General features: G+C 38.4%; 1 long non-coding RNA gene across 1 annotated transcript in view; it reads left to right on the top strand.

Moving 5' to 3' along the window:
- LOC129531817 (uncharacterized) overlaps window positions 1–15,390 on the top strand; it is a 123,410-nt gene extending 108,020 nt beyond the window's left edge. The window contains exon 3 of the long non-coding RNA XR_008677241.2: window positions 15,221–15,390. This is a non-coding gene — a long non-coding RNA (uncharacterized lncRNA). The remainder of the gene's footprint in view (window positions 1–15,220) is intronic.
- Window positions 15,391–22,154: the final 6,764 nt, after the last annotated feature.

The following is a 22,154-nucleotide window of genomic DNA, read 5'->3' as shown; positions in this document are numbered from 1 at the left end:
CTCTTCATCATCCTCATGAACATTCCATTCCAGACTATGTGTCTGATATACATTAGATAGTTAATAGGTATAGCAATAGGTACCAAGGGTTTTATAGAAACCATTGGTTTGTCAGTGGTTTCTATAAAGGCCACAGACAACCCTACACATAGTTTCTTTTCAAAACCTCTTACATCTCTGTTATCAAAAGAAAGGATGGAATGAGAAATTCCCCTGGCAAATGACAATGAAATTTGTTTCTAGTTAACCTAGGGAATAAAGATAATGGCTAACATTTATTGTGCCCTTAATATTTACCAGACTCTTTCTTTAATTCTTTTTACATTTATTATCATACTTGATAGTCATAACAACTCTGTGAAGTAGATATTATTTCCTCCAGTATAGAGACAAGGAGACATTAAAGAAGTTCAGAAATATTCTCAATACTAGTAAGTAGCAGAGGTAAGATTTTAAAAGCCAGATACAAATTCTATGCTGTTTAGAAAAAGAGTATATATTTTCATTAAAGTTATACATGAAAATATTTTAAAGAGTTATATAAGATTTGTTGCTAAAAACAGCATATATTAAATATAAACAGCGTATATTAAATACTATGCAGCCATAAAAAGGATGGGTTTATGTCCTTTTCAGGGACATGGATGAAGCTGGAAACCATCATTCTCAGCAAACTAACACAGGAACAGAAAACCAAACACCGCACGTTCTCACTCATAAGTGGGAGTTGAACAATGAGAACACATGGACACAGGGAGGGGAACATCACACACCAGGGCCTGTTGTGGGGTGGGGGGTTAAGGGAGGGATAGCATTAGGGGAAATACCTAATGTAGATGATGGGTTGATGGGTGCAGCAAACCACCATGGCACGTGTATACCTATGTAACAAACCTGCACGTTCTGTACAAGTATCCCAGAACTTAAAGTATAATAATAACAAAAAAAAGCAGTCTTTTGCCCACATGACCACCATGTTCAACTCCAAAACACAACTGCTTCCAATTTTATATGTTTGATTATGTCCATATCTCTATAAAATATGCCTACACAGCTTTTTCAGTTTTATTACTTGTCAATTGCCTCCTCATTTTTAAAAAAGCTCCCATTTTGCACACCTGTTGGAGAAATTCTCTCAGCTTTTAAAAAACTTCTATTCTCTCTACTGAAATTTTAAATGCATTCAATCATAGTTTTAATTTCCAAAAGTTTTTCTTTAAATGTTCCATTTGTATAGCATATTGTTCTCAGTTCTCTGAGGATATTAATGACATATTTGTATATTTTTTTTCCCAGATTGCTCTTATCTGTTTGTTTTGGTTTCTGTCTTTCAAATAGAAATTTTTCTTAGTTTTCTGCTGATTCATGACTCTCTGTTCATATTTAAGAGAATAGAAGCTGAGTTTGCATGGACTGGTAATTGCATGGCATTATAATGGGACTTTTTTGTGGGCTTCGTTGAGTGGTGTTATAATGGGGAATGACCCATGTTACAGATTTGGGCTTTTTCCCCAGAATTGGTCCAGTTTCCGATTAGAATCTTTGATTCTTCTTTCTTGAAGGATAAGCCTTCCTAGTAGACCATTCTGAGAACTTGTTAAGGAAAGAGGACTGGTGGAGAAGTGGTAGTAGGGATATCTCCAGATTCTACCTACAGGCTTTCACATTTTCTCCCTTACCTTAGTATCACATTCCTACTCTTAACAGTGCTAACTCTCTGTTAGCAGATAAGAGACTCTCTGTTTTCCTCACTGGAGGATAAATCTCTAGTCTTCTGATAAGGTGGGAAATTCACTAAGTCAGAGAGATGATCTTGGGATCCAACCACTTTGTATATGGACTTGGTACTGATCCATTTGCAGTCCCACTTTATCTCCACTTCTAGGGAATAGAAGATAATTGATAATAGATGATGCCCCTTTCTGAGCCTTTTGTGGTGTTCTGTAGTACGCATCTGGTTGCTTTTAACATTCTCGTCTTCATTTAAAATTTAACTTTTTGGTTTTGCTTCTATGCTTTCCAACTTCCACAGTGTTTTGCCATTGCCTCCTCTCCTTGTCTTTATGAGTTTATGTCTTTTGAAAATTCCATTTCTATCACTTCAGTAAGTGATAGACTAGGAGCAGAGGTGAAGACTTGTGCTCACTCTGCCATCTGCCTTCTTCCAATGGCATCTGAGCCAGTTGCATTATTGACCCAGGCCTGTTACTCTTTCAGGCCCTCCTCAGTCAACATTGGCAGTTTGAATTGTTCATTCCAATGAACAAACAAGGATAAAGGGTAAGGGTAAGAAGAAAGGCCCTTACTTACTCCAGGGCCTTGTAGAATACACTGGTGTTGAGCACAGATTTTCAGATGCAAATACCGACACTCACACTTTCCTCCCCAACAGCGGCCTTTAGAAGCAGCTGTCATGCTACCACTCCTCTAAGTTTAGAAAAGGCTGATACAAGGACTATGAAGATTGTGGTTGAGTGTTCTCTCTGCTCTTTAAGGAAGAGGACCAGAGCCATGACTAATTGTGTCTCCTTGAGAAGAACGAAAGCTAATTACTTGTATAAACCTAAGCATTAAAGCAAGATATCCAGGTTTTTCTCTCCTCAGCAGAACATGCCATTGAAAAGTTACCAGGAATTCTAAAGGGAGATTGGAAATAAATGTGTTACAGTAATCACTGGAAAAAGTTCAATGGAAAAGCTTTAGTTCCTTTGAATCTGTAGTTTTTCTTGAGCTAATCAGTCATTTGATAACTGCTCACTAAGCACAAGCTCCAGGCCAGGCAGAATGTGAGGCTCATGGTGTTAGAACTAAAAAGAGATGTAGGGTAGCACCTACCAAAGTGCTTGGAACATCTTGGTCTTTGCTAATCATTTATTAAATTCAGAATGTGGGCATTGTTCTCAAGTAGCGTACTTTCTAAACAGTGAAGCAAAGGCCTTTTGTGAGAGTGCATAGATGAAACAAAGATTTAGATAGTTCTAAAAATTAGAGTAATAATCAATAGATAAACGTTAATTGCTAACCTGACTCTCTTCCTATGCATGCCTAAAATACTTGACCCAGTTGAGGGGAGAATAAATAATTGCCCGTGGGAATGTTGTGTAAAACATTCAAGGCACTGAATATTGTCTGGTGTGGCTAGAGATGACAGGACTCATACAATTGACCCTTGAACAACATGGATTTGAACTGCAAAATCCACTTATATGCAGATGACTTTTCAATAAATGTATTGGAAGATTTTTTGGAGATTTGTGACAGTTTGGAGATTTGTGACAATTTGAAAACAGTAGCAGATGAACTTCATAGTCTAGATATCAAAAAAATAGGAAAAAGTTAAGTATGTCATGATTATATAAAATATACATAGATACTAGTCATTTTCTTATTTATTACCATAATACATATACAGGTCTATTATCAAAAGTTAAGTTTAGGCACACAAACACAGACTGTACATGGTCAAGAGAAATGTGAACAAATGTAAACATGCATTATTAAATCATAACCACACAAAATTCACTGTAGTATATACTGTACTATTATAATAATTTTGTAGCCACCTTCTGTTTCTGTTGTGGTGAGCTCAAGTATCTGCTTAAAATGTTGTGTGAGACTAATCATCTCCTTGGGAGCAACATCTCCAGTCAATTGTGCATCCCAGTAAAAAGTGATCACTCACAGTTCTTGCATATTTTTCATCTTTGTGTTAGTGCAATACCGTAAACCTTGAATAACAACACGGGACCCATACAAAGTGCAACTAGTGATATTGGAAGTGCTCCCAAGAAGCAGAGAAAAGTGCTTTACAAGAAAACATTGAATTGTTTGATATGCACCATAGATTGAGGTCTGCAGCTGTGGTTGTTCATCATTTCAAGATAAATGAATTCAATCTAAGGACCATTACAAATAAAACAAAAACAGAAAATTAATAAAGCTATTGCTGTAGCTACAGCAGCAGACACAAAAGCCTTGCAGTTTTTGCAAAACACCTTTTTATCTCATATTGAAAACATAGCTTTCATGTGGGTGCTGGACTGCTATAAGAAAGGTATACCTATAGACTCTAATATGATTTGAGAAAATGTGAGTTCATTATATGACAACTAAAAGCAAAAGGAAAGTGAAGGACCTAAAGCTGGAAGGTTTAGTGACAGCCAAGGATGGCTTAATATGTTTAGAAAGAGAGGTGGCTTAGAAAACATGTCAAGATACCAGGAAAAGCAGATTCTGCTGCCCAAGAGGCAGTAAAGTTCCTAGATGCCATTTAAGAAAATAATTGAGGAAAAAGACTATCTGCATGGTGAAAGGCTAAACGCTTTCTTCCTAAGATCACGAACAAGTCAAGTATTTCTGCTCTTACTACCTCTATTTGATATTTCACTGAAGGTTTCAGCTAGTAATAAATAAAAGGCATACAGACTGAAAAAAATATATATATCTGCCTGAACAAGTTTTTATTTCAGACAAAAGTGCCCAGTTTTGGGAAAAAGCAACGCAAAAGACATTTATTAGAAAAGAAGAGGCATAAGCACCAGGATTTAAGGCAGGAAGGGATTAGCTAACTCCACTGTTCGGTACAAATGCAGTAGGATTCATGATGAGGACTGCCCTTATCTATAAAGCTGCTAACAACTCCGCCTTAAGGGAAAGAGAAAACACCAGCTTCCAGTCATTTAGTAGTATAACAAGAAGGTCTGGACAACAAGAACCCTTTTTCTGGATTGGTTCCACTGATGTTCTATTCCTGAAGTCAGGAAGCACCTTGCCATAAGAAACTGCCTTTTAAAGTTCATTTGATATTAGACAATGCTCCTGGCGACTCAGAACTCCACGACTTTAACATTAACGTGTCAAAAGGATCTACTTGTCCCCATACTCAATGTCACTAGCTCAGCCTCCAAATAAGGAGGTCATAAGGACCTTGAAGGCTCATTACATGTAGTATTCTATGGAAAGGATTGCCAGCTCCATGGAAGAGAAGTCTGATAGAGAGATTATCACAAAAGTCTGGAAGGATTACACCATTGAAGATGCCATTGTTGTTATAGAAAGAGCATTATGACTCTTATAGAAAGAGCATTATACATGACTTCACAGGATTTGCAACAGAGCCAATCAAGGAAATCATGAAAGATGTGGATATGAAAAAAAGGTGGGGGAAGGGGTGGATCAAGATACATATCTTGGTAAAATTAGAGAGTTAATAGACACCACTCCAGAGGAATTAACAGAAGATGACTTGATGAAGATAACTGCTTCTGAACCAGTGACGGAATAAGAAGAAGAAGATATAGGAGAAGCAGTGCCCGAAAACAAGTTGACGTTACACAATCTGGCAGAAGGGTTCTCAGTAATGAAGCCTGCTTTTGACTTCTTTTAGAACACGCATCCTTCTATGACATGGGCGCTGAAACTAAAGCAATAGTGGATGAAGTATTAGTATCTATAGGAACGTTTTTAGGGGAATGAAAAAGCAAAAAGTCAGGCAGAAATTATGATGTATTTCCGTAAAGTTACAGGGAGTGTGCCTGCCTCTCTTGCCTCCCCTTTCGACCTCCTCCACTTCTTCTACCTCTGCCACCCTTGAGACAACAAGACCAATTCCTCCTATTTCTCAGCCTACTCAGTGGAAATAATGACAAGGATGAAGACCTTTATGATGTTTCACTTTAACTTAATGAATAGCAAATATATTTCCTCTTCCTTATGACTTTCTTAATAACATTTTCTTTTCTCTAGCTTTATTGTAAGAATGCAGTATATAATACATATAACATACAAAATACGTGTTAATAGGCTGTTTATGTAATTGGTAAAGCTTCCTATCAACAGTAGGCTACTAGTACTTAAGTTTTGGGATCCGCTAACCTCTGCATTGTTCAAGGGTTGGCTGTATTTGGAATCTCAAAAAATTTCATGAATAAACAAGGGCAAAAAAAAATTTGTATCTTAAAGCATTCATATCTAACTCATTTTTTCTACTTTTTCTCAATGAAATGGGGATATAAACATGGGCATACCAGATTTATAAAAATTACATATAAGGCATTTCTGAATAAACTGTTTTGACTAGATTAACTGTTCAGTCAAAAACCCACTAATATAACAGGGTTTGAGTGACATTTTAAAATCCTGAATCCTTTAATTTCATATATGGTGAAATCAGTGTATTCATGTAGTTATCTTGTTTTCATGTGAATACAGTGATAATTTAGGGCTTAATTTATAAAACTGATGCAAGGTGCTTGATGAATTTTATACCATGAATCTTGCGATAATTTCAGTCTTGAAAAATATATGCCGTTGATCAAAGGAAATATCAAAACTGATTTAATATGTGTGGCAGACATTGTTTATCGGCACTCAGCACTACACCCACCATTCTACTGGAAACACACTTATCAGACCCTCTTTTTAGGCGGGCTGAAGGGAAAGTCTTCCCATGGAAGATCTCCATGGGGTGTTAGAAGACAGAATGGTGATAGACGTCTGTCTGCTTCTGCTGCACCTTAGGTAGAAGAATCAACAGTGGTTGCAATAGGGTTGTACTTCCTGTTTAGTCCTTTGGTGGCACCAGCAGCAAGTATAGTCCCTTGGGCTCTTGCAAGGGCACTGGAAGCTGCTTGCTCTCTGGGCAATACCACCCTCCCTCTTACACTTCCCCAGAACTTCCAACCCTTTTCTAATTTCTTGCATTAAATTTTTCTCTCCACAAGCTATGAAGACTGTTTTCTGTTTACCTCCCTGAATACTAGCTGATAAAAAACAGAAATCAGGAATTTTCTATATGTTTTATATATCTATAGAAAAGTGTTTTTCTATAATTTCTGGGTGTTGGCTTGATGCTCTAGTTCTCTACCTCTTGGTCTTCTAAAGGAATTGATTTGGTCTACTTTGAAGGTCATATATGTAACTACATAGATATTATTTTTATATAACCAAATCAACTTCAACCTTATTCTAGTTTATATTTTATATAGATATACCACACTTTATCTACTTTTCTACTATGTAAGATATTATATATTTAAGTGTTCTTGATTTAGTTATCTATTGTAGCATAATAAATTACCCTCAAACTTAGTGGATTAAAACAATATTCGTGGATTTCTGTTCCAAGACAGCCAAATAGGAACAGCTCCAGTCTGCAGCTTCCAGTGTGATTGACACAGAAAACGGGTGATTTCTGCATTTCCAACTGAGGCACCTGGTTCATCTCACTGGGATTGGTTGGACAGTGGTGCAGCCCACGGAGGGCAAGCCAAAGTAGGGTTGGGGCATCACCTCACCTGGGAAGTACAAGGGGTCGAGGGATTTCCCTTTCTTAGCCAAGGGAAGCTGTGACAGACAGTACCTGGAAAAACGAGACACTCCTGCCCAAATACTGTGCTTTTCCAATGGTCTTAGCAAACGGCACACCAAAAGATTATATCACGTGCCTGGCTCGGCGTGTCCCACACCCATGGGGCCTTGCTCACTGCTAGTGCAGCAGTCTGAGATTGACCTGCGAGGTGGCAGTCTGGCAGGGGGAGGGGTGTCTGCCACTGCTGAGGCTTGAGTTGGTAAACAAAGCAGACTGGGAAGCTCGAACTGGGCGGAGCCCACTGCAGCTCAGCAAGGCCTGCTGTATAGACTCCACCTCTGGGGGCAGGGCATAACTTAACAAAAGGCAGCAGAAACTTCTACAGACTTAAACGTCCCTGTCTGACAGCTCTGAATAGAGAAGTCATTCTCCCAGAATGGTGTTTGACATCGGAAAATGGACAGACTGCCTCTTCAAGTGGGTCCCTGACCCCCATGTAGCCTAACTGGGAGATACCTCCCAGTAGGGGCCGACTGACATCTCATACAGCCAGGTGCCCCCCTGGGACGAAGCTTCCAGAGGAAGGATCAGGCAGCAATATTTGCTGTTCTGCAGCCTCTGCTGGTGATACCCAGGCAAACGGGGTCTGGAGTGGACCTCCAGCAAACTCCAACAGAACTGCAGCTGAGGGACCTGACTGTTTGTTAGAAGGAAAACTAACAAACAGAAAGGAATGGCATCAACATCAAAAAAAGGACATCCACACCAAAATCCCATGTGTAGGTCACAAACATCAAAGACCAAAGGTAGATAAAACCACAAAGATGGGGAGAAACCAGAGCAGAAAACCTGAAAATTCTAAAAATCAGAGTGCCTTTTCTCCTCCAAAGGATCGCAGCTCATCTCCAGCAATGGAACAAAGCTGGACGGAGAGACTTTGACGAGCTGACAGAAGTAGGCTTCAGAAAGTCGGTAATAACAAATTCCTCTGAGCTAAAGGAGGATGTTCGAGCCCATTGTAAGGAAGCTAAAAACCTTAAAAAAAGATTAGACAAATGGCTAACTAGAATAAACAGTGTGGAGAAGACCTTAAATGACCTGATAGAGATGAAAACCAAGGCAAGAGAACTACATGATTCAAGCACAATCTTCAATAGCTGATTCGATCAAGTGAAAGAAAGGGTATCAGTGATTGAAGATCAAATTAATGAAATAAAGCAAGAAGAGAAGTTTAGAGAAAAAAAGAGTAAAAAGAAACAAAGCCTCCAAGAAATATGGGACTATGTGAAAAGACCAAATCTACATTTGATTGGTGTACCTGAAAGTGACAGGGAGAATGGAACTAAGTTGGAAAACCCTCTTCAGGATATTATCCAGGAGAACTTCCCCAACCTAGCAAGGCAGGCCAACATTCAAATTCAGGAAATACAGAGAACACCACAAAGATATACCTCAAGAGCAACCTCAAGACACATAATTGTCAGATTCACCAAGGTTGAAATGAAGGAAAAAAATGTTAAGGGCAGCCAGAGAGAAAGGTCAGGTTACCCACAAAGGGATGCCCATCAAACTAATGGCAGATCTCTCAGCAGAAACTCTGCAAGACAGAAGAGAGTAGGGGCTAATATTCAATATTTTTAAGCAAAATAATTTGCAAATCCAGCCAAACTAAGCTTCATAAGTGAAGGAGAAATAAAATCCTTTACAGACAAGCAAATGCTGAGAGATTTTGTCACCACCAGGCCCGCCTTACAAGAGCTTCTGAAGGAAGCACTAAACATGGAAAGGAACAACCAGTACCAGCCACTGCAAAATCATGCCAAATTGGAAAGACTATCGATGCTAGGAAGAAACTGCATCAACTAACAGGCAAAATAACCAGCCAACTTCATAATGACAGGATCAAATTCAAACATAACCATAATAACCTTAAATGTAAATGGGCTAAATGCCCCAATTAAAAGACACAGACTGGCAAATTGAATAAAGAGTCAAGACCTATCAGTGTGCTGTATTCAGGAGACCCATCTCACGTGCAGAGACACATATAGGCTCAAAATAAAGGGATTGAGGAAGATCTACAAAGCAAATGGAAAGCAAAGATCGAAAGAGACAAAGAAGGCCATTACATAATGGTAACGGGATCAATTCAACAAGAAGAGCTAACTATCCTAAATATATATGCACCCAATACAGGAGCAGCCAGATTCATAAAGCAAGCCTTAGAGACTAAGACTCCCACACAATAATAATGGGAGACATTAACACCCTGCTGTCAATATTAGACAGATCAACAGACAGAAGGTTAACAAGGATATCCAGGACTTGAACTCAGCTCTGCACCAAGCAGACCTCATAGACATTTACAGTACTATTCACCCCAAATCAACAGAATATACATGCTTCTCAGCACCACATCACACTTATTCCAAAAATTGACCACATAATTGGAAGTAAAGCACTCCTCAGCGAATGTAAAAGAACAGAAATCACAACAAACTATCTCTCAGGCCACAGTGCAATCAAATTAGAACTCAGGATTAAGAAACTCACTTATAACTGCACAACTACATGGAAACTGAACAACCTGCTCCTGAATGATTACTGTGTAAATAACGACATGAAGGCAGAAATAAAGATGTTCTTTGAAACCAATGAGAACAAAGACACAATGTACCAGATTCTCTGGGACACATTTAAAGCAGTGTGTAGAGGGAAATGTATAGCACTCAATGCCCACAAGAGAAAGCAGGAAAGATCTAAAACTGACACCCTAACATCACAATTAAAAGAACTAGAGAAGTAAGAACAAACAAATTCAAAAGCTAGCAGAAGGCAAGAAATAACTAAGATCAGAGCATGACTGGAAGAGATAGAGACACAAAAAACCCTTCAAAAAAAATCATTGAATCCAGGAGCTGGTTTTTTGAAAAGATGAACAAAATTGATAGATCGCTAGCAAGACTAATAAAGAAGAAAAGAGAGAATCAAACAGACACAACAAAAAAATGATAAAGGGGATATCACCACCAATCCCACAGAAATACAAACTACCTTCAGAGAATACTATAAACACCTCTACACAAATCAACTAGAAAATCTAGAAGAAATGGATAAATTCCTGGACACATACACTCTCCCAAGACTAAACCAGGAAGAAGCTGAATCTCTTAATAGACCAATAACAGGCTCTGAAATTGAGGCCATAATTAATAGCCTACCAATTGAAAAATGTCCCGGACCAGACGGATTCACAGCCGAATTCTACCAGAGGTACCGAGAGGAGCTGTTAACAGTCCTTCTGAAACTATTCCAATAAAAAAAAGAGGGAATCCTCCCTAACTCATTTTATGCAGCCAGCATCATCCTGATACCAAAACCTGGCAGAGAAATAACAAAAAAAGGGAATTTTAGACCAACATCCCTGATGAACATTGATGCGAAAATCCTCAGTAAAATACTGGCAAACCTAATCCAGCAGCACATCAAAAAGCTTATCCACCACACTCAAGTCAGCTTCATCCCTGGGATGCAAGGCCAGTTCAAAACATGCAAATCAATAAATGTAATTCATCACATAAACAGAACCAAAGACAAAAACCACATGATTATCTCAATAGATGCAGAAAAGGCCCTTGACAAAATTCAAAGCCCTTCATGCTAAAAACTCTCAATAAACTAGGTATTGGTGGAACGTACCACAAAATAATAAGAACTATTTATGATGCACCCACAGTCAATATCATACTGAATGGGCAAAAACTGGAAGCATTCCCTTTGAAAACTGGCACAAGACAGGGATGCCCTCTCTCACCACTGCTATTCGACACAATGTTGGAAGTTCTGGCCAGAGCAATCAGGCAAGAGAAAGAAATAAAGGATATTCAATTAGGAAAAGAGGAAGTCAAATTGTCTCCAATTGCATATGACATCATTGTATATTTAGAAAACCCCATTCTCTCAGCCCCAAATCTCCTTAAGCTGATAAGCAACTTCAGCAAAGTCTCAGGATACAAAATCAATGTACAAAAATCACAAGCATTCCTATACACCAATAATAGACAAACAGAGAGCCAAATCATGAGTGAACTCCCATTCACAATTGCTACTAAGAGAATAAAATACCTAGAAATCCAACTTACAACGGATGTGAAGGACCTCTCCAAGGAGAACGACAAACCACTGCTCAACGAAATAAAAGAGGACACAAACAAATGGAAGAACCTTCCATGCTCATGGATAGGAAGAATCAATATCGTGAAAATGGCCATGCTGCCCAAAGTAATTTATAGGTTCAATGCCATCCCCATTAAGCTACCAATGACTTTCTTCACAGAATTGGAAAAAACTACTTTCACATGTAACTATTTCATTTGGTTAATATGGAACCAAAAAAGAGCCCACATTGCCAAGACAATCCTAAGCAAAAAGAACTAAGCTGGAGGCATCACACTACCTGATTTCAAACTATACTACAAGGCTACAGTAACCAAAACAGCATGCTACTGGCACCAAAACAGAGATATAGAACAATGGAACAGAACAGAGGCCTCAGAAATAACACCACACATCTACAACCCCCTGATCTTTAACAAACGTGACAAAAACAAGAAATGGGGAAAGGATTCCCTGTTTAATAAGTGGTGCTGGAAAAACTGGCTAGCCATATGTAGAAAGCTGAAACTGGATCCGTTGCTTGCACCTTATACAAAAATTAATTCAAGATGGATTAAAGACTTACTGTTAGACCTAAAACCATAAAAACCCTAGAAGAAAACCTAGGCAATACCATTCAGGACATAGGCATGGGCAAGGACTTCATGTGTAAAACACCAAAAGCAATGGCACAAAAGCCAAAATAGACAAATGGGATCTAATTAAACTAAAGAGCTTCTGCACAGAAAAAGAAACTACCATCAGAGTGAACAGGCAACCTACAGAATCAGAGAAAATTTTTGCAATCTACTCATCTGACACAAGGCTAATATCCAGAATCTACAAAGAACTTAAACAAATTTACAAGAAAAAAACAACCCCATCAAAAAGTGGGCAAAGGATATGAACAGACACTTCTCAAAAGAAGACATTTATGCAGGCAATGGACACACGAAAAAATGCTCATCATCACTGGTCAGCAGAGAAATGCGAATCAAAACCACAATGAGATACCATCTCATACCAGTTAGAATGGTGATCATTAAAAAGTCAGAAAACTACAGGTACTCGAGAGGATGTGGAGAAACAGGAATGCTTTTACACTGCTGGTGCGAGTGTAAACTAGTTCAACCATTGTGGAAGACAGTGTGGCAATTCCTCAAGGATCTAGAAGTAGAAATACCATTTGACCCAGCCATCCCATTACTGAGTATATACCCAAAGGACTATAAATCATGCTACTATAAAGACACATGCACATGTATGTTTATTGAGGCACTATTCAAGATAGCAAAGACTTGGAACCAACCTAAATGTGCATCAGTGATAGACTGGATTAAGAAAATGTGGCACATATACATTATGGAATACTATGCAGCCATAAAAAAGGATGAGTTCATGTCCTTTGCAGGGACATGGATGCAGGTGGAAACCATCATTCTCAGCAAACTATTGCAAGGACAGAAAACCAAACACCGTATGTTCTCACTCATAGGTGGGAATTGAACAATGAGATCACTTGGACATAGGGTGGGGAACATCACACACTGGGGCCTGTCATGGGGTGGGGGCAGGGGGAGGGATAGCATTAGAAGAAATACCTAATGTAAATGATGAGTTACTGGGTGCAGCAAACCAACATGGTACATATATACCTATATAACAAACATGCATGTTGTGCACATGTACCCTAGAACTTAAAGTATAATAAAAATAATTAAAATTTTAAAATGTAAAAAACAAATAATAATAAATGAAAATACATTAAAAAAACAGTATTCGTTATCTCACAGTTTCTGTGGGTCAGAAGTACAGCATGGTCTAGTTGGGTCCATTCTTTCTCTGGGTTTCTTTCAAGGCTGCAATCAAGGTATTGGCTGGGGCTGTAGTTGCTGGCAGGATTCAGTTACTTATGAGCTATTGGACTGAGTGCCTCACTTCCTCATTGGTTATTATCCAGAAGCTGCTCTTAGTTTCTTGCCACGTGGGTTTCTTCATAGGAGAGCTCACAAAATGGTGGCTGGCTTCATTACAGAAAGCAAGAGAGAAGAGAAAGAGAGGTGTCACACTCTTTTATAACCTAATCTTATAAGTGACATCTCATCACTTTTTTCATATTCTGTTTGGTAGAAGCCAGTCACTATGTGCAGCCCACACTCGATAGGAAAGGGATTACACAAGCATTTGAATGACAGAAGGCAGGGATCGTTTGAGCCATTTCAGAAGGTGCCAACCACATTACTTTCCTAAATAAATGGTCAATTTCTTGCTTTCTCCCTTAGTGTTTAAATATTGATGAAAACTGGGCTTTTGTGTGGTGCAGAAACAGTCTAATTATTTAGTTTCAGTAACTGAACATCTAAACTTATAAGCAGTATGTGGTAACGGTAACAACAGCCAAACAAATAAAGCCACCTCCCCTTTTTACCCAGGAATATAAATTTATTTCTTGTGATTGCAGTTCAAACATTATTAGTTTTTACTTGTATATTTTGTAAAATCACCACATCAATAAATAACCTTAGCTATTACTAGTTTATCTGAGAGATTTTCTTTAGTTAGAAAGGAAACTTTAGTCAAACTTCACTCTGGGACTCATCCTCTAATGGCCACAGAAATAGAAAACGTGCCACCTGCAGACTTTTAGATAAACCGATCCCCATTTCCGCTGGGTGTGGATATAGCTGCTTTTAAAGGGATCTTTTAAAATTGCATCATGCTTGCACTTCAGTCTCTTCCCTAAATCCTGATAAATAGCAAAGTGCTCTCTTTGGATGGGGGCACGTTTCTACTGTTAAAGATGTTCACACGGAAACCCCGTGTTATCTCTTACAAGTCCTGCCAATGCTTTCATCATTTCAAATCTAAAAAGGGCTTAAAGTGGCTTCGTTAAAACCCTCTCTATGAAAAGCTTAAATCCTTCAATAAGTCAGAATGAGATGTACAGCTATATAAAGGCACCACAGTTACATGATTTTCCAGGTAGGAAATGTATTGGCTGTGTTTTACAGTATTACATTTGAAGAAGAAAGTTTTAATATAAATTTGATATATCAGAGATATCAGCACACACATTTTAATTATACACATAAAAAAACTGGTACAAGTCTTTGCCCTGCGTGAATACAGATACAGCATTACCAAGGCAGTTTAATTTGAAGAGCAATCGGCAAACCAATACCCTAAAAAATTGTATAGTAGTTCACTCTTATCCCCTGGGAATATGTTCCAGGACCCCCAGTGGATGCCTGAAACCATGGACAGTGCCAAACCATATATATTTTATGTTTTTCAATCTGTTAACCAACATGTCTGCTAAGTGACTAACAGACAGGGAGGTTGTACAGTGTGGATGTGCTGGACAAAGAGATAATTCATGTGGGGTGGGGTGGAGCTGGAGTGGGATGGTGTGAGATTTTATCATGCTCTTCAGAATGGTGCACAATTTAAAATTTATAAATTATTTCTGGAATTTTCCATTTAATATCTCTAGACCACGGATGACAATAGGTAACTGAAACTGTGGAAAATGAAACTTTGGGTAAGGAGGGAATACTGTACTTTCTATCTAGTACAGGGAATACTGTACTAGTTTCTATTATTTAAGAGGCACCTCTCCGGATGAATTAATTGTCTCCTTTGTAAATGCAAATGCCTCTGGAAAAGGAAAACAAGAAGTAAGTGATTTTCGGAATCTAGTATCTTTGAGTAAATTAATATATATATATATGTATATATATATTTTTTCCCCCATAGGACTATTCCTGACAGATGGCAGAAGGTGAGGGGAAGGAAGCTGATTACCTTCCCTAGGCAATGAAGAGTGAGGCTCGTGGGGCAGGTAGGTCATTAGAGGGCAGATGACACTCTAGAGGGAGATGCAAAAAAACAACAACCATGAATCAGGCATTTATTTCTGTGTTGGATACTGTGTAAAGTGTGATATATACATTGCATAATTCAATCCCACATCTCTCTCACATGGCTAGACAGGGCAGAGCTGGGGTTCAAGTTCAGCTCTGTCTGACTCTAAAGGCAGTGCTCTTTTTATCACACTTTCTTAGAATAAATCTGAAAGTGAAGGTGGGAAGCCCCAAAGATAGAATTGGCAACTTATTTTGTTAAGTGTATGTAAGTTTAAGAGTGAGAGAGCCATCCCACACTAGAAATAAAATTTCTGCATTACTGTCTTAGAGAGAAAAGAAAAGCCACTCACATTTGGATCCACTTCCCTTTCTGAAGGAAAATGGTTTGTTTGGTTGTCTTAGATTTTCTGTCTTGCGTGCTCTAGGCCATTTGGCATAGATGGCTCAGGGAATGGTGAAGGGCAACATTTGCTTCTGTGACTCCTCTCCTTCCTGCAAATGTCAGACCAAACTACATCTACAGAGGCAGAAGCAAACAATAATTGATGCTCACATAATAATCCTCAGACATCAAGAAAATATCAAATTGTGTTCACTGACCTACATATAAGAAGGCAAAAATATGCGTCCTATATTTCAGAAATAATTTTAATACATTTACTTTTCTAAACATTGGTGCCTAAATCCATTAATGTTAACTCATGCTTTGACATACTGCTTAATTATAGAAAACGTCTAAGAGGCATTTGGCATGATTCTCATTCTCAAAGATTTCTACTTTTGCTCATCTAAAAAGTATTTATCAGGCACCTATTGGATTCTGAACAAAGGTGTAGAAGCTACAGATAAAGCAGTGAACACAGTCTTCTGGGACAAGAAGGAAAACGAGACAAAAAGTTTTAAAAGGCTAGATGTGGTACGCAGATGTCTAGTACTATAGGATTGCAGGGAGAAGGGAAGGCCAGAGGAGCAAGCAGGGAAGAAAACTGGGGATGGGGTGGGGGCAAATTGGGCTTGGAGAACTTTTCACTTGGCCAAATAGAGACAGATTTTAATTTCCTGAAAAGTCTAAAAGTAAACTTTGAAAAATCTAACTTATTCTTTCATAATGGCTATCTGATTCACACATTCTTCTCCACAGGTATACCCACCTACCATCTATCCATCCATCCATCCATCCATGCATCCATCCAACCATCCACCTATCCATTCATTCTTTCAATAAATACTTCAGTGCCTACTATATGCAAGACAATAGGTTGAGTTCTGTTAATATAATGGGGAACAAAAGGGCAAAACCTGCCCCTCACTGAAAGACTTAAATTTTGCCGAATGCTACAGAAGAAAAGAACAAAGGGTTATTTGACAGAATACCTAATGGAAGGCTTATTTTAGGAGGTGGCATTCATGCTTAAACCTGACACATGAGAAGGGGCAGCTAAGTGAAGACATAAGAGAAATGCATTGCACACTCAGCATTCAGCCTTCATAGGGAACAAAGGTGAGGATGAGATTAGCATATTTAAGAAGGGAAACAAGGCCAGTGGGGCAGGTACATTGGGAGTTAGGGTGGCAATCATATGCGATTTGAGAGCTGGGCAGGAATTAGACTGCCAGAGTTTTGTAAGCCATGGTAAGGGGCTTAGGTTTTATTCTAAATGCAAAGGAAATCATTGAGTGGTTTTAAGCAGGTGGTGATCCAATTTATGTTTATAAATATCCCATTTATTTTTATAAATATCATTTTGGCTGCTGTGTAGAGAATGGAATGAAAAGGGAAGAGAGTGATGAGAGACCACTTGTAGGCTTTAGCTACAGATTAGGTGAGGACATCACAAGCTTTTCACTTGACAAAAGTAACAGATTATAAAAGTAGAGTCCACAGTACTAACTTCCTTCATTTGTCTGAAGCACTTTTTAAATTCAGAGATATTCAATCAACTGAACAGTGGGAAGTGGCTTTTCTGGAGATCACTCTGACCCAATAAACATTCAAAGTCAGTGTCAGTTTAACCCACATTGGCGTCTTCATTCCTGGCTATCCAATACTCTTTCTCTTCTTTTGTCCTCCTCCTCCTCCTTCTCTTGTTGTTGTTGTTATTATTTTTCTTGTCCTCCTCAATTCCACCAAATAATATCTTTTATCTCATGCTACATCTACTCCCTCATAGTCCAGCTGAAACATATTCTCAGTCATCCTAGTCAAGTCAAAGGGTAGAGACTGACCACAGTATGTACTATGCACAGAGCAGGAGAAGAATAGTTCTTATATGATCAATGAGATTATATCACATTCACCATATAACAATATGCACAAGAAAATAGCTAAGTGATGAGAATTATGATTACCAAAGGAAGGTGAAGTCAATGGGTGAACTAGGAGGTGAGAGGAGGAAGTTGCTACAGATAGGAGGGTTGGCCTTGAAACTGCCTATACCAATCATGGACCAATTACAGGGCCTATGAGAGAAGAGAAACAAATCCTGTTCTATCTTAAGGGCATCTACACCAAAGAGAGGCAGAGGAATGGATGTCAAGGACACAAATTCCCTAGACCGTGTACTAGTCTCTAACCTCCATCATGAAGGCCTGATCTTTATGATCTCATCTAAACTTAACTACCTTCCATGGGCCCCATCTTCAAATACCACCATTATATTGGGAGTTACAGCTTCAAAATAGAAATTTTGGGGGGATACCATTTAGTCCATAGCAGACTGTATAAGGCCCTCTGGGACATGTCACAGCCCTTTATACTTTCTTTTCATAAAAATGATGAAATATGCCTATGTATTATATCATTATATATTGTTACATAAAGTATAATATTTATATTCATTTGTATAACTATTTAATTCATATCTGTGTCTTCCATGAAACTAAGCTCTGTAAACACAGTGACTGAGGTCTTTGCTCATTATTGTATCTCTAACGGTTTAGATGATAGGTACTCAACACATATTTGCCTAATGAATATGTTTAAATATGAAGCATAATATCAATTTATATTAAAAAACATTTTGTGATTCTTCATTGATATTTTACTCTTTACATGAATTCTAATACATGTATTTCATTGCTAAGAAACTTTGAAAACATTGCCCTATAGAACTACCGAGGAATACCTCTCTCTATAAACTCTTCTATCATTTGCATTATGGGCAAACTGACAATTTATAGTGTTACATAAAACCCTCCATAGCTTATATTTGATAGCTTCTATTATAAAAATTACTTTCAGTCTTTCGGGCTAGAAAACCCTAGCCAGGCACAGAGGACCCCCCTACAATCTTCTTTCAGTTGATTCTCTAACTTTTTCACTTGTTCTCCTTTAGTCTGCTGGCTCCACCAAAGACAGTCTGCTGGTTTATCTGTTTCAAAAACATGCCCTACTACTTTGTCCTTGCTGCCTTCCTAACCGTAGTGATTGCATTCTGTGCTGAGCTTTCCCCAAGCTTCACATACATAATTCTATTTAATTTTCTCAATGATCCTGTAAGATGGATATTGATATACAAATTTTAGCTGAAGAAATTGTAGGTCAGAGAAATGAAATAATTCACCGAAGATGATGATGTGGCTAATAAGTGGCAAATCCAAATCTCTACCCTAAAGCCTGTATTCCCCAACATAATAGCTTCACTTTTGAAAGTCTCTACCCAAGTCTACCGAAATATTTGAGGGCCAATGTGGATCACATTTCCTCTATAAAGCTGTTGCTATACACTTTAGTTCAGTGAGTCATCCCTTTTTAAAAACAATAAAACCTGCCATATGTACCCTATGTACTAGAACTTCTGTTGAATTCTTACATATAAATTATCTTATTTAATGCTCTCACTGACCTTATGAGTTAGGATAACATTTTAATAGACAAGAAGCTGGTTTCAAAGTGATAGAGTAATTTCACTGATGTTCTCAGAGTTACAGTAGTTCAGAGAAAGGGCTTAAACCCAGATCTGTCTGGTCCAAGATCTAGAGCTTTTACCCTCTTGTATAACATCCCACTTTAGCAGCATCACCTGCCCCACCAGGAATGGCTGGTTATGGGATAATATTTAGCATTTAATTAATGTTTAGAAAAATTTAAATGACATTATCTGATTATAAATAATGAGAAAGAATGACCAACACAAACAACACAGATCCATGTTAAAGAGTCTGAATTAAGTGGTTATATTAATTTCCTATTAATCCTATAACTACCACAAACGAAGGGATGTAAAATGACACACATTTGTTATCTTACAGTCCTGGAAGTGAGAAGTCCTAAAATCAAGGTGTTGGCAGGGCATTCTTTCTGGAGACTGGGAGAAAATCTGTTTATTTGCCTTTTCTGGCTTCTAGAGGCTGCCCACATTCCTTGGCTTATGGTTTTAATAGCTATCTTCAAAGTCAGCAGTGTATTATCTTCTAATCATTTTCTCTGTCTCTGACCTTTATGCCTTTTTCTTAAAAGGACTCATTACTTTGGGCCCGTTTGAATAGTCCAGGATAATCTCCCTATCTCAAAATTCTCTGCTTAACCATATTTGCCAAGTCCCTTTTTCCAGATAATGTAACATATTTATGTTTTGGGGATTAGGACATGAACATCTTTGGGGGTCCATCGTTCATTCTACCACAGCGGTCGTGGTTTATAGGACATTCTGCTGTCCATGGCTAAGGAGAAGGAGTTACGGATTTTTTTTTTGATCCATATTATGGCATTGTTATTTTAAGGAAACAGAATAATGTGAATAATAGGAATATTCCACAGGAAAAAAAAAGAGCTGTAGTGGTGAGATTTTAGTCACTGCTACCTACAACATTTTCCAAAAAATTGCCTGTTGTACTAACACAGAACACCAACCCAGGAAAAATACCCACAGAAATTTCTCAGTAATTCCTTACTAGGGATATAAGTACGGTGATCACACATCCTCTTTGTGAACTTCTTCAACCATATTGGAGTGCTAGGAGTGGAGATGTGGCCAAATAGCAGGGCTGGGTCTGCTTAGCACCTCTCCAGCTGAGATGGGCACACCCATTTTTTAAGTTGTAGAGGATGGCATCCAAGTGACTGACCTACTTGCCCAAGTTTTTACTGAAAGTAGGTTGAATGGTTGGAACTAAATCTGTGGTTGCTCAACTCTCAGTCCAGTGCTCTTTTCCATCTGACTCACTGAAATCAAGAAATGTTTTGAAATGCAATGGAGAGAAAAGAGGTGTCAGCTAGGAGAGAACAGAACAGACTACAGAAAGGGGACTTGTGTGGGGAGTTAGCAGAACACCAGATTTCTTTCTATGCTTCAGTTCTAAATAGGGCCCCACTTTCCATAATCTCCTCTTGGTTCCTTTTTCCTCTCCAAGAAAATGACAGTCTATGGTGGTGGCCCATGGTATTAATGCTTGGCACAGGAAAGGCTAGAGTTGATGGAGGAGTACAGCAAATGCTTTTGCTCTCACCTCGAGTCCTGTTTGAGTTGTTCGCATGACTTAGAAGTGAAATGGTTAGAGGGGCAAACAAGTTTCTGCAGCCAAAGAAAATGTTTCCATTTGTCATACAGGATGTATAATGGTATCCAATTTCCATGTGATTAATATTTTTGAAAGTTGGACTCCTAAACTTGAAGTTACTCTACCCTTCCCAATTCTGCAGCACAAGCAAAATGCAGAACGCTGAATTTTTTTTTTGAGGATTCTATATCAAGCACTCAGAACAAAGATATAGATGTAATTCCAGCATCTTGCAAATAGAGATGCAAATAGTAAAAGAAATAGATGACAGGCATTTGCAGAGTAACCTAAAGGAAATAAGTCTCTTAGAGAATTTTGAGGTAGTTAATTTTAACTACAGGAGGTAAGCTGTAGTTGGGTATCTGATTATTGCATTTAAGATCTTGATATCCACATTTGGTGAACTCGGTAAGATAACACTTGAAAAATGTTGGTTTAACAAGATGTATTTAAGTCTTAAGAAGCTACATGTTAACAATTTCCACTCCAGAAGACAGTTATGGCTACAGCATAAGAATTTGCTCCAGCCTGTACAACATCTCCTAGATATATTTATTTCATCCACACTGACACAGGCTCTCTTATTCATCCATGATGACATGGCAGGGCTGATGGGCTTCCCATTCCAAGGGAATTTGCCTTTAAAAGGAGTCTGAAGTGAATGATACTTTCTACTATAAGTAATGCAGAATCACAGGTAACAGTAGAGAATATATTTGGGAGAAAGAGGATTTTCTCCTGCAAATTACATTTTATATCCTGGTATTACATTCTTCCTTACCACCAAAAGGAATTTAAATGTTCATTTCTCTCGGTGTAATATCTAAGTATTTTTCTAATGCCTCAAATTCTGGAATGCATACTGATCTATTAACAGTTGACTTGGGAATGGATTACCAAATATTGATCAGCTATCGTTTTCCAGTGCTAGGGCCAGGGCTGAATCAGCAGCCTAACGACCTACAAGCAGCTGGAACACCTGGAACGACATCAAAGGTATAAAGAAAACAATTTCTCATGGCCAGGTCTCAGACTAATTCAAACACAAACAAATTCAAACTGATGATAAATTCACTTTGGCTCTAGCTCTTGTGTTAGAAGCATCAAGTCTCTGCCAGGACAACTAGTATAGCTGAAGGGAGGAAGTTAAAACAGCAATTAGATGGCACTAATATGGCTCCAATATAATCTCTTCCCTGGTTTCGAGTCTCTGCCTGCCAGGGCTCTTGGCCACCATCCCAGGGCTTAATTGCATTTTGCAAGTAGCCATGGTACACTTGCCACTATATCTCCCTAACAAACTTCAAACACAGTCTTCATGTCCA

Source organism: Gorilla gorilla, chromosome 12 (assembly GCF_029281585.2).
Source record: "Gorilla gorilla gorilla isolate KB3781 chromosome 12, NHGRI_mGorGor1-v2.1_pri, whole genome shotgun sequence".
NCBI lineage: Eukaryota > Metazoa > Chordata > Mammalia > Primates > Hominidae > Gorilla > Gorilla gorilla.
This window is presented reverse-complemented; position numbering and strand designations above follow the sequence as displayed.